Consider the following 5,961-nt stretch of genomic DNA (forward strand, 5'->3'; position numbering starts at 1 on the left):
TGGTATTTACTGTGATGGGCTTGGATTCTGACTCTATTGTGCTTGGGTGTCACAAAGGTCAACCATGGAGGGTAAAGACACCAGATCTGGCTTGACATTGAGTAGTCCTGGTGGCTATGTTAACTATTGTTAACAAAATGCCTAAGACACAAGGGTGAGTCTAAAGGCTGGAGCTCTGTGAATTATTTGATTGGATCTCAATATGGAGAAAGTCTATATCCTGAGCCCTAAGGATCTGTAACAGTAACAGTAATGAGTAACAGTAACAGTACTGGATGAAACCCATCATAGATTGACAGAAACTGGATTCAAGTACTATGGTTGTGGAATCTAGCCTTGCAGAAGATTTGGCTGACAGTCCATCTGCAGGTTTTGTCCTGGAGTCTGGACCATAGCGGCCTTCCTGGCCTAATGTAGGATATAAGAAAATAAATAAATAAGTACATAAATAAATTAATTAAAACCACTGAAAAACCATTTTCAGTTCAGCTGAAGTTTTCTTTTTGTACTTATTTATGCATAGATTTCATTTATTCTTTAAATATATTGCTGTGTGTATGACACTATATACTACATGACAGAACAACTCGTTTTTGAATTCATGGAACTGATAAACTGTTGATCAGTTTACATCCTAAGGATTACTCACCATTGATAATTATATATTCAGGGACTCATTTATGACTTTCAACTCTTCCATAAATATAAATTTTCCTTAAAGATAGTAAATTACTTGCATTATATGTTTTACATTCAAAAATTCATTTATCTATTTTTGCAATGAAAATTTATCAGACATCAAGTTGTAGAATAAGATCTGAAACACTACAGTAAGTGCTTCATATCCTAATTATGCTTTAAATTATAAAAATCAATGTAATTTTCAATTTATAAAGATAAATATTCAATTTAATACAGATATTAATAATACATAATGAACTTTTTAATTTTTTTAAATTTATTTGACAGATAGAGTTATACAGTGAGAGAGAGACAGAGAGAAAGGTCTTCCTCCCGCTGGTTTACCCCCCAAATGGCCGCCAATGCTGGCACTGTGCCGATCTGAAGTCAGGACCCAGGCGCCTCCCCCAGTCTCCGACGCGGGTGCAGGGCCCAAGGACTTGGCCCATCCTCCACTGCACTCCCTGGCCACAGTAGAAAGCTGGACTGGAAGAGGAGCAACCAGGACCACAACCTGGTGCCCAGATAGGATGCCAATGCCACAGGTGGAGGATTAACCAAATGAACCATGGCGCTGGCCCCCTATAATGAACTTTTTATTACAAAAATTAACAGCTTTTTTGATATGCATTAAATATATCAACCATATCAATTCTGCATTGTCATTTTAATGCATGTCTTTGCTTAAATAATAACTACTTCATAAAGTTTTTCAATCTTAAAGTTTCATTTTTGAACATGCTGTTAGTGACTCAATTGTGACAATCATTGACTCAAATGTCCTTGATCAATTCTGCTTCAAGATTACATATTATACAATATGGTGGTACCCTTTTACTTTGGTAGCTTGCCATGAACCATACTTTCTGTTACTTACATTCTTTTAAAATTTTCTTCCCTTGGAGACAAGCTGCACTGTGACTCACTTAACCAGTAACAGATTGACAAAAAGTTGTTTCCAGACCCAAACATTAATACAGTCTTGTACCTTTACATAACATTTTGGGTAATGTTAGTCACTAACCATAATCTTTGACTTCCTAAGATGGCCATGTTGTGACAATTTCAATGTAATCGAGTTGAAAGGGCAATTAAAGGAAAATGGAGAATCCTGAAAAACAATTCAGTGAAGTACTGTCCCCTCACAGTGAGAAGGATCAATTTAGAAGGGTCATTTAATTTTCTATGAAGCACAGGACACAACCTCTGAGTTGATGAGGAAGGAAGGTAACTTTGAGTAAATCTGCAAACTAAACCCATTTTAATGACCTTAGAGAATTCAACACAATTTATAAATGTACAGCAAAACCCTAGTGAAGACTCTGTCTTGTTTTTGAATACTTGCTAATATCAAGGTACATGAATAATTAATGAAAGATATAAAAAATTAAATTGTGAATTCATAATGAAATTTCTAGATAGATGTTAACCTGCTGATCATAAGGGTTGGTTCAATATGCTAGTCAATGGAGTCTCTTTGGTTAAAATTTCCTGTGAATTTATATAAATAATTCGTCCCAAACATAAAGAGATCATACCTTTCATATGATCAAGAATCACTTTTAAAGATTAAATCATTTGAATAGGGAGATTGTTAAGAAATAATATGTTTAATACTTACATTTGTATAAATTGTAACCAAAAGTTCATACACATACATTTTCAACATCATATTGTGAGTTAACAAATTCAACAAAAAATTGTTATTTGCATTTTGAAAGGTATTCTTGTTGGCAAATACATTTGCTGGGGGAAGGTGAACACAGTATCTGAAATAACTGTCTCTAGAATTAGTCAAGATATTTCCATAGGTCAAATCTACTAGCATCTTTTTAACTTTCAGTATACTTTATAAGTTTTAACCTTCATTTAGGAAAGATTTCAGTATTAGAAAGATATCTAATGAAGGTAGCAGATTTTAGGGAAAGCTCTCTTCTCCTTAGAAATGTACACATCAGCACCTTCATATCCACTTACCAGTTTTCTGCTCAAGTCTCATTGATTAGAACTAGGCATATTGCCACTCCTAGTACAATCAGCAATAGATTTACTAATAAGAGACATTTTTGAGTGATAACAATTTATGGAATTTTCCTCAAATTGGGCTCAATGTCACCCTAAATAAAACTGGAATTTAATTTGTGAAAAGGGAAAGGAAAGAGCATTTATCAGACAACTAAAAGTGTATATTGAGGCTTAGCCTTCATGTCAAGATGCTACATATATAAGATGCTGTATATATATATACATACTTATGTGTGTGTGTGTGTGTGTGTGTGTGTGTGTGTATAATGTTGGAAATGCATTGGAGCTGTGGCATAGTGGGTAAAGCCAACATCTGTAGTGCTGGCATCTGAGTGCCAGTTTCAATCCTAGTGGCTCCACTTCTAATCCACCTTGCTGCTGATGTGCCTGGGAAAGCAACTGAGGATGGTCCAATTCCTTGGGCCCCTGTACCCATGTGGGAATTCCTGGCTCTGGACTTTGTCCTCCCAGCCCTGGCTTTTGTGAACAACTAGGAAGTGAATCAGCAGGTGGAAGAACTCTATCTGTTTCTCTTTCTCTGTAATTTTGACTTTGAAATAAATACATAAATAAATCATTAAAATATAATAAGGGTCTGGAACAGTGGTGTAACAGGTAAAAGCCACCACCTGCAGTTGCTGGCATTGCATGTGGGTGTTGGTTCAGGTCCCAGCTGCTGCACTTCTGATCCAGCTCTCTATATGGCCTTGGAAAGAAGTAGAAAATGGCCCAAGTTCTTGGGCCCCTGTACTTGCATGGGAGACCCTGAAGAAGCTCCTGGCTTCTGGCTGCAGATCAACCCAGTTGCAGATGCTGTAGCCATTTGGGAGTGAACCAGTGGATGGAAGACTTTCTCTCTCTCTCTCTCTCTCTGCCTCTCTGTACCTCTGCCTTTCAAATAAATAAATCTTTAAAAATAAACTAAATATTATGCAATTTCTTTACTTGAGACAGTTAATTCATTCAAATCCAGAAGTGGCTCCATTTATAGTGCAGTATTACCTCAAAAGCATCCTAACATTCTTAAACATCCCTAGTATCTAATAGAGATGGAACATGATAACTACAGAAACTCATCTGCTCACAAATAGGATTCCAAGAACTACTCAAGAATATATTTCAAATACTAATTGACAAGAGTTCCAAAACTTACTGGTATGGCAGTAGACTTGTTTTCTTAGTTCTGTCCTTTAAGATGGTATTTTATGTCTATTATCCTTCATGTATACGGCTAAGATGGGCATTTTTAAGGGGATGCCTGACTTTCACAGTTTAATATCTCCTAGTGAAAATTCACAAATCCAGTAAATACTTCAAATGTTAATCAAAGGAAATATCTATCAGTGTTGTTTTGTTGTTGTGTGGCTGATTTTTGCTTGTTTGGCATTTATTTATTTTGCCATTACAGTTCCTTGCGATACTTCAAAATAAAATATAGTGAGTTTTTAGATATAGCTTTGATTCTGAGAGGTATATATTTGATTCCTGCAGATTGCTTCTTAGTACATTTTCTTTCAGCAAAATCGATCAAGACATTGTCAGCATTGTCCAGAAGAGGCTTATGGCCTGCCAGCCTAGGGAAGGGGAGAGTTACAGGCCATCTCCCATTTATGGATGCTGATTTTTCATTAGTCTTAATTTTGCTCAATAGCCACTGTGAATTCAGAGCTGCAAATCTCCAAACTTTGGGACTCTTAAATAATTTAGACATTAGGAAATAGGCAGTATTTCAAGAGATGTTAATCCCTGGTTTTATATTGATTTTTTTGCAGATACAATTTAAAAAAATATTTATTTTTATATGAAAGGCAAAGTAACATTGGTAGGGAGGCAGGGGGAGAGACAGAGAGAAAGAGATTTAAGCATTTTCCATCTGCTGATTCATTCCCCAAATGGTCACAATGTCTGGGATTGGACCAGGCAAAAGCCAGAAGCCAGGATCTTCTGAGTTTCCCACATGAGTGGGAGGGACTAAAACAATTGGACCATCTTGTGCTGCATGCCCAGGTATGTTACCAGGGAGCTGAATCAGAAATGAAGCATCTGGGACATCCATATCAGATGACTACATTGAAAGTGGCTTAGCCCACTCTGCCACAACACCAGCCCCATCACTTCTTGGATATATATATGTGTGTATATATATATATATATATATATATGAGTTGTTGATAATGGTAATGAACTTAAATGTTCTAAAATATTTCTTTCCCTGTCATATTTTCCATTGCTATAGGCTCTTGCAGCCTATATTTTTTGACCCAGTTAGAACAATAATTGGCAAAATACTTTGCCACTACATAAAATGATATCAGTTTATATCAGGGGATGACTATATACTCACTAACATTGTTCTATAGTACACTTAGCAAACTCTGGATTGTATATTTTATAATACATTCTCATTTCAGGTACCAATTTTTGCCCTACTATTCCTATCTACAAGTTTTGAGAGGGAATAATGGAAATACTCATATTATAAGATTGTTGGGATGATTACATGAAAAGTTCTATATATGACATTAAAATACACTTTCATTGACAGAGCGATTGTATGTTTAGAAATATAGAATTTCCAAATTATTTAACATAAGTAAGAAAACAGGTAAGCTAAATAATTTATGATACCCAAGGGTTAAAAGCGTATCTCAATTGAACTATAAAGAAGTATAAAAGCATATATTTCTTTAAATTTTCTATTATAAACAGTTCTGAAGAATTATAATGTGAACAAAATATTATGGTTACAAAAGTCATTGTTTTAAGTACTTCCACTAGAAAGGACTTAAATCATAATATTACTAGCACTTTTTCTTATTGGACCTTGAGTGATCTTGCATTTACAGGCTGAGAGGGCTATACAGCCATTTTTCATATGACAACATTTCTCTCGTTTGATTACATCAAATTTTGAGCACAAACAAGTAAACTGAAGTTAGGACAATTATTGAGGTTTAATATATTTAAAGTAATCACATAACAATAATGAACCAGTCTTCATATTTTGGAAGGCATTGTGAGATATATATTGTAGACCAGAATTTGTCCAGTTTTAAACAACCCCAATTAAGAAATAAAAATTGACATATACAGCATTCTTTTCAATCACTTTGGGGACGACATAGAGAGGGCAGTCATTTCAAAAGATAAAACAGTGAGTGACCAGCTCATCTCCATGGAGCCTCACTTTGTGCAAAAATACTCTTAGTGACAGTTTATGAAATCTATGTGTTTTGAATATGTATCTTCCATTCT

The sequence above is a fragment of the Oryctolagus cuniculus genome, chromosome 9 (assembly GCF_964237555.1).
Source record: "Oryctolagus cuniculus chromosome 9, mOryCun1.1, whole genome shotgun sequence".
Taxonomy (NCBI): domain Eukaryota; kingdom Metazoa; phylum Chordata; class Mammalia; order Lagomorpha; family Leporidae; genus Oryctolagus; species Oryctolagus cuniculus.